The sequence below is a fragment of the Curcuma longa genome, chromosome 18 (assembly GCF_044706935.1).
Source record: "Curcuma longa cultivar G26 ecotype Majalengka, Jawa Barat chromosome 18, ITB_CL_G26_1.1, whole genome shotgun sequence".
In the NCBI taxonomy this organism is placed as follows: Eukaryota; Viridiplantae; Streptophyta; class Magnoliopsida; order Zingiberales; family Zingiberaceae; genus Curcuma; species Curcuma longa.
This window is the reverse complement of record NC_133878.1, coordinates 53,320-65,766: the sequence shown is the minus strand read 5'-3', so window position 1 is coordinate 65,766 and position 12,447 is coordinate 53,320.

The window sequence follows — 12,447 nt, the reverse complement described above, 5'->3', positions numbered from 1 at the left end:
AACATGATACTTTATTTCATAAATATTTATATACAAAAGAGCTAGTCTTTTCAGTATACTTCCTAACAGAAGCAAAATACAATATACAAAAGAAAGAACAATCACTAACCCGTTCGATTTACTTGGTATCCACCTCAACAAGGTGACTAATCCAAGTATCCACACACCGCGAGCACCTTTCCACTATGAAACTTCTCCTTTTCAAAGAGCACTTTGAAGGCGGAGAAACCCTTACAAATCAATCTCTTCCTTTCACAAGATGTGTAGTAAAGTTTAGAGGAAGAGGAATATGAAAGACAAGTATTGGAGTTCATGCAAGAATGAAAGAATATGAACCGCTCCTTCTCCAATCGTCAAACTGCGTTTTTATAGAATTCTGTGCATCAGTCGACTGTTCCAAGGGTCAGTCGACTGATGGGCTTCAACGGCTATTTAATTCGCATTTAATTTGCAGTTGTCGCTCCAACGGTAGTCTATCAGTCGACTGCTCCAACACCAGTCGACTGCTCACTCGACTGATCTTTCTGTCCGCTTCGGTGTGCCTCTAATCAATCTCCAGTCGACTGAAACAAACTGATTAGTCAGTCAATCGACTGGTGAGAACTAGTCAGTCGACTGATCAAGCTGAAACTTTTCAGCTTCTTCTTCAGCCCTTAGCCTTGACGCAAGCCTTCAAACGCCTTCCACAAGCCTCGTGCCCTTCCTTGCACTAGCTTGAGACGTTTTTCTCAGCTTCATCATGCTAAGTCTTCCTTTGCCAAGAGGCCTCGCCTCCGGGACTTCATCCTTTGCCAAGAGGCCTCGCCTCCGGGACTTCACCTTTGCCAAGAGGCCTCGCCTCCGGGACTTCACCTTTGCCAAGAGGCCGCGCCTCTGGGACTTCACCATTTGCCAAGTCTTCCAACCTGGACTTTCCTGTGAACTCAATTCACACACGTTAGATCACCAATATTGCCTAACTTAAACTCATTTTAGCCAAACATTAAAATCCAAATCACTTGAGACACGATTACCCCAACAATAACCCCCCAAGGTTAGTACGTCCAAGGCCTATGTACGAGAGGCGCCCGTCCACTAGTGGTCACCTTTCTCGAACCTTGTTCGGAGGTGAAAAAACTCATCTTATAGTCCAATCAAGAATATAAATTAAATATAATGTAAGACTTGAGAGAAGAGTAAACCAAACAAGTGTAGTAGTCGATCCGGAAGTCTTGAACGTCGCGCACTCCTTTTGGAACTTTGACAACCCTAGATTTGCTTTGTGTCACGAGTAGGGTTGCAAATTGATTTTAAATATCGAAAACCCACAATAAATTCAAACAAATGAAGTATAGGGGCCTCGAGTCGTATTTTTCCAAGGACTAGTAGAAAATTTCATAATTGAGCTTTCGTGTCGTTCTTTTTGGGTTTTCTATGAAAATGGGGGTTTTGATGTTTTGAAATAAAATATAAATGAAAATCAACAAGTAAGTGAAAATGCTAAACATGAAATCCTAAAGCAAGCTAAACCTATCATCAAAACCATGAAACATACAATTAAAACACGAAATGCGAACAAAGCAATTTAGCTAGCAATGCAATCCCTACCCAAACCAATCTACCTAGTAAACTGATACATGAAGTCTAAAATGGCACAGAACAGTTATACTTGGCATGGAACGGTGGCATAGTTGCAGGAACATGAAATCAAACAATGCACAACTTGAAATTAAAACGAAGTAAACCTCTAATCACTACCATAACCAAAAATAATCACCAATCTAAGCTATTCAAATGAAGCTAAACATTTATCAAATGAAAATTAGAAGTACAATCACTGTAAACAGAAACTAGAACTGGAAACTCGGAAACAAGCTATCAGAAACCGAAATCAGAAACAACAGTAACGAAAAATTCAGAAACTCATCCTCTTCTCCCTTCTTCTTCGAATTTCTGTCTTGATGTCAAACAAGAATCAATTTGGAAACCCTCCTCTTTGAAAATCCCTTCGGAAGCTCGAGCCAATAGCTGGAAATTGCCTACTCACGTCCACAACACCGAATTGAGGAGAAACCCTCTCCTCAATACAGAGAATGGAACGAAACAGGTTTTGTTAAGCTACAATCTGGAATTTCCCTCCTTCTTCTTGCGCTGATGAGCTTGCTGAAGCCTTGGACGTGTTTTGCGAGCTTCGGAGGACCCCTCGTCGACGCGCGGCTTCGGTTTGTTCAGCAACTCGCCGGAAATGCCAGGAACAGAGGATTGCCAGCGGCGGAGAAAACCTCGCCGTCACCGAGCTTCCAGCTGCCGATGATGCCCAACGGACCAGTTCCAGCCTCCTCGGGAATCCAGAAACACGCCGGAGATGGAAGATTTGGACGGGGCTTGGCCGGGAGTTACGCTCCCTAACAGGGGATACGCGCGGGGCGGAGACGATGAACAGTGCGCAACCAGCACTGTTCATCCCTAAGTTTTCGGCTTAAATACCCTGATTAATCAACAGATCTGGGCCCTTGATTTCTGATTCAACGGTGCAGGCTTGATCTGGGGTTTAGGGCAGCTTAGGGTTTCCAAAAATTTTAGATATTTTAATCAAGCTCGATCTAGATCATGTCCATGTTGGCTTGATCAATTTGGCAAATTTGACTTGATTTGACCCCGATTGAGCTCGAGTCGGATCCGATTTAGCTCTAAAATCAATTAAAATCCAATTAATGCCAAAATTCATCATTAAATCATAAAAATTATATCAAGCCTCAAATTATGTAATATAGAACAATTATGAATGAATCGATTCATTTTATAATATATTTTCATGTAAAAGCCCCAAAATAAATTGATTAAAAATTAATAAAACCCTAATTCATCAAACTTCCCCGATTGCACGAGCCTGCCCCCGTTTACGTTCAGTAACACCATAGGATGGAGAGAATGGTGTAGAGAGATTGTTCCTTGTGGTGCATGTTCAGCCTCCTTATATAGAGTCTTCCGGGCGCCTGGATAAGATCCGATCCGATTCTATCTCTTCAGACTCTATCCGGGCTGATTCTTTTGGATTCGAGCGCCTAGAATAGATAGGGGCTCCTAGATCTAGTCAACTTGGGTTTGACCTGAGTTGACCCCGAGCTTGGTTCGGCTATTTCTATGTGTTCCTCTTATGCTTCCTTCGCATTGCTTTCAACTCTTGGTTCCTGCAAGATAAGCATATAAACACGTAAGCAATCTAAGCCTATCTATAGTCTGTCTGACCTACTAGGCTTACCTAAGCCTTACCCTGTAGGTCTAACCTACTGGCTTATCCGTGCCTAACTCTCCGTTAGGACTAGTCACTTCCATAGGTAGACTTCCCACCTGCCAAACATCTAGTTTGGACTTTCTCTTGCCTAACCTCCAGTTAGGACTAGTCATTTCCTTAGGTAGACTTCTCACCCGCCAAACATCCAGTTTGAACTTTCACTTGCCTAACCTTCAATTAGGACTAGTCACTTCCCTAGGTAGACTTCTCACCTGCCAAACAATCAGTTTAGACTTTTCTTTAGTCTTGATCCTCAACTCCTAGGATTTCCACTGCTAGACATTTGGTCCACCTGACCTGCTTAGACTTCCACTGCTAGACATCTGGTCCATCTGATTTGCTTAGACTTCCACCTGGTGCACTTGATTCACCAAGTTTTCCCTACCTAATCCTCCAGATCAGGACTTCCTCTACTTAGCCTCCAATTAGGACTTCCTCTGCCTAGCCTCCAACTAGGACTTTTCCTGCCTAGCCACAACTAGGACTTCTCCTTGCCTGGCCTAACCGACTAAGACTTCTCGAATCTTCTGGTTAAACTGACTTGACTAGACTTCACTCACATCCAAATATTAGGTCATGTTTGGATCAACCCTTGGTCAAACTAACTAGACCTAGGTATATTGTTAAACATCGAAACTCTAGAGTCAGGCATAGTGCTCCTTGCACTAATAATTATTAGTTGTTATCGAAAACAAAATAATTAAAAATTATATTAATTTAAAAACTTCTCTAATACACGGGATTCTACTCCATTTTTATAGATTGATAATATAATTTATTATTTATAAAAATAAATTTTCTAATAAGAATACTCACTAAAAACAAATTTGCATTTGGGGATGAATTTTATGACGAATCGTAAAAAATAATTTGTCGTAAAAATTTTTACGACGATATTTTCAATGAATATTTCTCATTGCTATTAAGTCGTCGCCAATTTTTGTGATGAAAATTTAAAATTTTATTATTAAATTTCATGATGAAAATTGATTTTCATCGTCAAATTCATTGCCAATTAGTGACAAAATTAATTCATCGCCAATTGGCGACGAATCATTTTTCGTTGCCAAATTGGCGACGAACCAGACTTCGTCGCCAATTAGCAACGAATTTGGTGATGAAAATCAATTTTCATCGCTAATTAACAATAAATAGTGAATTATGATAGATTTGCGATGAAAGTGATTTCGTCGCAAAATCAGAATTTTTTGATTCCTAACCTGCTCATTTGCGCATTATCCCATATATACAAAAAGATCTAATCGGATCAATTCAAATTATACAAATAACCTATTTATACAACATACACATTATCTATTCATACACAATCTATATCAAGCAACTAATCATTCCACCACATTCAAAATTAAGAATTAAAAATGATACAAAATCTCAAACCATATCAACTATATCAACAATTCAAAATGACACAATCTATATCTACTATATATACAAAACCATGTTCATACAAAATTCATTCCACCACATTAAGTCATAAAACAAATCCATATCAACAACATAATACAAAATCCATATCAATAACATGATACAAAATCCATTCCACCACATCAAGTCATAATACAAATTCATATCATCTAAATGACAAAAGCAATATGAAAAAGTTTGAAGACGAGAGAAAGATACAACAAAATCATCGCCGTGGTCTTTTTCCTTTGGAGACTTTGTTTCCTTCTCCTTCCATATCTCTTCTTGTCCTGCATAAGAAAATAAAAAAAGAAAAAGTATCATTTTTAAAAAGAAAAATATAATCTATAAATTAAATATGTAAAGACTTCAGATATGACCTCACCAATCCTGTTAAAAAAGAAATTAACAATATTAATAAAAAATATATATAAATGAAGAACTTACAACTTAATAAAATGACAAATGGTAATAATACTGATTCTAAAAGAAATTTCATACACAAAAAACTCATGAAGAACCACCACCATCATCGTCGTCATCATCATCACGAGGAGTGAAATTTAACTGAAGATGTTGTATGATCAAGTTTTGTTGTCTATGTAATTTGCTAATTTCCTAATCCCTTTGCCTCATTTCCTGATCTCTTTGCATTAATAAGCCTTTCAAATGACTAACCTCTTCAGTCAAATTATGTGTATATGTCGTTACGACTACAGAGGTGGTAAAAGATGTACCAACAACTCTATAGGTTATGCTCAAAGAACTCATACCCAATATCCTTCCTCCACCTTTGGATCCCCCACTAGCCTCTAGCCATGAACTCAGATCTTTCCCAACAGAGGGCTCAAATCCATCATTTTCATCACTAGCACTTGAATTTCGTTGTGCTAGCTCGAGCTCATCATATTTGTTCTGTATTATCATAAGAAAAATTAATATGTTATAATATTTGAGAAACACATATAAGATACATATCTAAACCTTAATTGCTTTAACTCTGTCCTCGCTTCAAGTCTTGTCTTTCTTTTGAAATGTGTGAGTAAAAGTATCTATAAAAAATAGCTCTCGCCTCATTTTCTTGGCCTAAAAAATCATAGTTAGAAATAATAAAATAAATTAAAATTGAAGTGGTTGAAAAAATTATCAATCTGGGCGTATGCTCCTTGATATTAATTTAGCCGCCCGCATATATCGCAGATAAGTCTCCAGAATTATAAGTTTGATTAAACTTATTCTGTTGACTTCTTTTTTTGTTCTCTTCAATTTTTCAAAAATTATAGATCCTGACCCAATTCTACTCGATGATGTATGGAGGTTTTTTCCCCTCATCTTTGCATGATTAAGCACATGGTGGATGTGATCATCACATTTTTTCTTAAAAATTCTTCTAATTTTCAATTCTTCATTAGGGTCTCAAGTAAATATCCACTGAAAGGAAAAATACATAATTGATTATATATTCAACAGTAATTTCATATATAAAATAAAGTGGATAGGTTACCTTAAATTTATTCCACCACAACTCTTTGGTGGGATCAGGAGTGTTTGTATAAGTCATTGAATCCCCTCACCAATAGTTATTCACAATTTTATTAATACCATGAATAACATGTACAGAATCGGCAAAACTATAATACAATATGAAATAAATGATATTAAATATTTATAATAATTAATAACATTAATTATTTTAAAATACTTACGAATCATCGAGAGGAGATATAAACTCTCGACTATCGATCATCTCTACAGCTGATTGTTTAGTTGAAGGACCTTCTATGAGTACTGGGAAATGGGAAGGTCCTAGGGAGTCATGTGTACAAGATGGTCCTGCACCTGAACATGAAAAAATAAACTTACTTTATGCTCTAACTTTTGAAAGAATACCCCAATCAACACACCAATCAGTCACCTCTAATGATCTATAGGAAAAAGATAGTGTAGTTAAAATATATGACTTTAAGATAATAAATATATAAATAATAAAATTAATTAAGAAATTTATAAATCTACCTATTGAAATTAAATTTGCATATTTTAAACATTAAAACTAAATTTACAGATTAAAATAAAATTTATACATAAACTCCAATATCCATATATTAAAATGAATTATTAATATTTTTATTTTAACCTAACTTGCCCATCGTGAAAAATCAAAATCATCATCGTCATGAGCATGGTTGTGGTTGTCGTCGTCATCATCGTCGTCGTCTTTGTCTTTATCTTTATCTTCATCTTCATCGTTATCATCGTCATTTTTATGAATTTCAATTGTATCCACGTGTATCATTACTCCGTTGGGATCTCATAATGTAGGAGTATTATATTTCTTGATCTGAAATGTGTTTACAACTTCGTCTTGTTGATATGCAATATCTTGCCAACATTCTTCAACTTTTTCCGTGCTTTCATTTTACCAACAACCCATCATTTATTTTTGTCATGTTTCAAACTAGGATATAAAGTATATATAAAATACCTGAATCGCTTGTTGTGCCAACACAATTGGTTTATATCTCTTATATAATTTTTTATGATTTATTTCTGTAATATCCTAGAAATTGTAGGGTTTGAACTAATCAATTAAAAACCAAAGTCCTAATTAGTTCGAATTAAGTGGGTTGAAACCTAAATTATCCAAGCCCATTTAGGTTAACTAGGTCAGATCTAGAATTTGGTTAAGACTATGCTAAAATAAAGGGGATGAGAAGATTCGTCTCGCTAAGACGAATCAAACAAACCTGGGTTAGGTTTGATCGAAGATCGTTTGGTTAGTGAATCAAACGAACCAAGATTGAACCAAACTGCACCAAGTTGATTTGGTTCGTACTGGAAAAGGTTTTGATAGAATAAAATGGTTAAAAAGTTTTGTCTCGCGAAGACAAATCCAACAAAACTGGTTTGAATCAAATCAGAGGTCGTTTGATTAGTAAACCAAGCGAACCAAAACTGAATTCGGTTTGCTACAATAACCGATTTAACCGTTATAATAAATCTTAGGTTTTAAGTTGGTTTAGCCCAGTAAACCCTAGATTTTTAAGTTGAGTTAGCCGAAATCTTAATCCCGTTTAAAATTACTGTTCATTCCTCATTATAACTAAACCTTTTCCACCGCCGTCCTCCACGCGACCCCGTCCCTGCTCCTCCGCGCGACCGCTCCTCTGCGAGTTGGAAAACTTGCGGTTCTCGGGCTTTAAAAGCCGAGTATCGGAGCAAACCCTAGGCACACTTTCCCCTCGCGATCCCTCTTTGGAAAACTTGTGGTTCTCAGGCTTTAAAAGCCGAGTACCGGAGCAAACCCTAGGCACACTTTCCCCTCGCGATCCCTCTTTGCCCGACGCCACCACACGGCTCGACACCGCCACCTTTGGTTTGCCGCCGCCGCATTGCTTGTGAGGAAGAACGCCGGAGCTCTCTGCCAGAGACACCACTGCCCCGGCCGACCAGCACCATGCCTCCCGCGCAGTCGATCCCCTCCCCTGCCCTGCCGCCGCTCAGCCGTCGCCTTTAACCGCCGCTCATCCTGTTGCCCGCCGGTCCGCCACCGCTTACCCGCGTGATGCCTAGCGATCCCCTGCCCGACCGTTGCCCTTCCAAACGTCGCTGTGTGAAGGAGACGTGGATTCTGTCGGCCAGAAGGAACCCTGCCGCCGGCCGCGGTAAAAGGTTATTGATTGATTAATTAGATATAGTTAATTAAAGTTGTTTAATTAAACAAATAATTAATTAAGATACTTAGTTTAATAGATGATAAATCTGTTTAATAACTAGAATTAAGTGCTTAATTTGATAACGTGATTAGAAGCGATTAATGGTTATTGATTGGGATTAGTTAATTGATGTGGTGATGAGTATAGAATTATTAATTGTTAAATTAGTTTAGTAACCAATTTAATTAATGTAGTCAAGTAATTAACTTACTGATTTACTTGTTAATTAGTAGGTGATTAAGATATAATTAAAGAGGGATTGATAAAATAAGTTAAATTGATTAGTCGTTGGATTAATTTAAATAGGTTAAGTTAGTTTAATTTCGGTTAAAGTATTAATTGATTAATAATAATCTATTTAAGGGGAAATGATAAAGTGTGTTAATTGTAATTGGGTTAGTTGATTCGGTTAACATTAAGATTTATGCCTAATTAACAAGGAGAGTAATTTATTTAGGTAAATAATTACTAACTAAGTTATTAATTGACTTACATTGGATTATTTTGTAATTTAGTAATTAACAAGTTCGTTAGTAGGGTTAATTGAATTAAATTGGAATGAGGTGAGCGTAAATTAAATTAACCGAGTCGTATTAAATTAAGTTAACAGGAGTTTAATCGAGTTATACCACCTTAGAATCCACTAGAATTTTCTTGGATAGAAATTAACATAATGATATACTTAGCAGTGTTGTAATTGTAAATTTCAGGACTTTGATTGATACGGAGGGATTTGTATTGCGACGATTCGTCAATCAGGTGGGTACTCCTGTGCTTGGTCAACACAGGTCCTCTTTTGTAGTGCATAATTAAATTGTTATTCTGTTGCTATCCTTATTGCATTGTTGCCTGATTCGTTGCTTGATTCATGCTTGATATTTATCGTTGACTCTGACATTATCTGTTTATCTTTAATACAGTCTTATTAATCGTTGTTTATCTGTATTAACTTATCATGATTGATATTGCACATACCTTGATGTTATAGTAGTAACCGTTGAACTATGCATCGTAGCATGTTGTTGTTGTTAACTCTCACTGCACAGTGTGGGTGAGAGCATTATAGCACTGCACAGTGTGGGTGCTACCAGGACTAGCTATATAACTCTCCTGAAGACTGCCCCTCCCCTTCGTGTGTAGTGGTTTGTTGTTGGAGCGGGTAATGCCTGTCGTGCATCCCAGTTCACTGCACAGTGTGGGTGTCTGGAGATGTTGAGGTCAGACAGTGATATTTTCCCCGCTCCCCACTCACGTGTAGTGGTCTGTTGTTGGAGATTGTGCAGTTGTCCTGTTTTGCGCCCCAGATCATTGTGTGGGGGTCTGGGGGTGGCGAGTGCAGACAGTGACCATGCATGCATATGTTGTTGTTTACTGCATTTATAGCTGATGCACTTGTTGTTATATGATTATGTATTTGTTGTTATATGACTGCTGCATTTATATGACATGACATACATGATTCTCATATTATATGTTGACCTTGCTCTTGTAGTATCATGTTGAACTATATACCTGTTGATATCCATGCTTATATTCATTTGATACCTTGCTGTATTATGCACTTTTATCTAGTACACACTGAGTATTTTTATACTCACCACCCAGACCCTGGGGTTGCCTTGTTTTCTCCCCAAGTAGCAGATAGGAGAATAGTACTTGGAGCTTGTATTCTCGAGTGGATATGGTTTGGATTCGTTGTAGAGTCGGTTGTTTGATTATGTTGTAATCACCAACGTTCTAACAAAGTATTTCAAGGATTGAAAGGTTTGACGAACAAAGAAAAGTATGGTGTACCTGTTGATTTATAAGATTTTGACATTGGCAATAATTCTACCGATTGCGACTAGGGGTGCAAGCGAATTGAGTATGTTTGTGAGCTTTTTGATCCATCTCAAAAAATATTTGATTCGTATTTGAAATTATCGAATTCAAGCAGATCTCGAACATGTTTGACAATTTTTTGAGCTGAATTCTAATCCATAATATTTTGTTCGATTGTTCATGAGTGACTCGCGAGCTGAACTCAAATCGAACTGTGATTATTTTTATATAATTTTAATTTAAATATGCTCAAATTAAAGTTTGAATAATTTGAACTGAACTCAAATTTAAGTCATTTCGAACTATAGTTTGATTCTGCTCGAATCAAAGTTCGAATAATTCGAATCGAACTCAAGCTCGAATTTTATTTCGAACGGAGCTCGAGCCAAAATTACTTATATTTTCGAGCTTTGAATCAAATTCAACTATCACATATATTTTTCGAGCTAGAACTCAAAATATCAATATTTTCATATTATTCGACTCGATTCAATTAGTTTGCACCCCTAGTTGTGACTACGATCATAAAGAGAGTGCTTTTTACCATAAGAATTATGAAAGACAGATTATGTGATCGAATGGGTGATGATTGGATGAATAATAGTCTTACTGTGTATGTAAGTAGTTATTTTGTGATGCTTTATAAATATAAGATTTTATATTTTTTTATTTTAGTAATTATAATGTTGCTTATGGTGAATCAAGATCTTAGCTCTGCCCTGTTATGAATGGAGCAAAAGAGGATGGATAAGGAAGATAAGTATAGGTGAAATGACAATTGAAAGGAAACTAGGGGCAAAAAGAAAATTCATATAAGATTTATGCTAAAAAGTGGCATATATAATGATGTAAAATTGGCCAATCCACCTACGGTTTGGCCCAATCCGACTTGATCTATGTCATCTACACCACTTGTCAAAAATGGATCTTTCATATTGAGGCCTAACCTACATGTTGGGTAGGCAGTAGGGGTTCAAGTCATAGGTTGAGTTGTGGTGGGCACAACACGAACCTAAACTAAGCATAGACGCATGTTAGGCCAGATACAATTCACATGTCAGACTAAATCAACAATAGGAAAAAAAAAAAAAGGAAGGAAAGCTTCAATAATCAAAAGGGATAATGATAACTTCTATTTTGAATTTTATAAAAATGACTAATTTTAACCTAAGATTACAAAATTAATATTTTAAAGAAATATATATTTCTCTATAAATACCTCTAAATTTTATACTTTATTTTTTTCTACATATTTTCTGTTTTTTCAAATATTTGTTTTTAGTTTTTATATTTTTACATTTAATATTTTAATTTTTTTTTTGGCTCAATATGCCTTGAACACAGGCGAGGATCAAGTGGGCTTGGGGGAATGTGCAATATTTACGTCACAGGCTATGCTAAACATGGTCCATGACAAATCCTATCATGCTTAGCACTGCCTGTACCAAAGAGTGTCATGTGTAACAACATAACATCTAAATAAATTAAGCCTAGGTCCATTTACACCGTGTGTATATGAAGTTAGGACATGATTGAATTGTTTACCCCAAATGGGGAACGCAATCAAAGGATGCTGGACATCTGGATTGGCTACGCCATCTTGGTCGGTCCCACAGTCTACACGGTCGGTCTCACAATCATCTGATTGAATTGATTATTACAGGATAGATATTGCTATGATAGACAAGCATCGAATTTTGATAAAGTCAAAAAAAATACTTTCTCCCACAATGATCAAGTATAATTTCTCGATTTACTTTATGCACATGAAATTACTAGATTGACAAATCCCACTTTTTATTACAATTATACACATGGAATCACATCCGTTAGACTAGATCAACTCAGCTGTGAAGGGCCTGCCCCAAGTTTTGTTCTTGATGCTGCTACTTAGATTCCTTTTCCAGATCTACAGGCCTCTGAAATCTCAACTTTCCAGATTTCGTAAGTAGAAAAAAAAATGCATTAAGACAGATCAAGTCAACTGTCTCAAGTTAAAATCAAATATTATACCAGCCATTAATTGCAACTAGTAGTGTTCAGTATCAACTACCACTTACAGATCAATTAAAAATCTACGTATTTAAATCGATCGAACCAGTCGCTCAATGGACCACCATGCTTTGCTCGCTCCATTCGTGATGGTTTTAAAACTAAACAGCGAGTAAATTTCCGAGTGGCAACGAGGAAGAAGAAGACCCTGCTGCAACA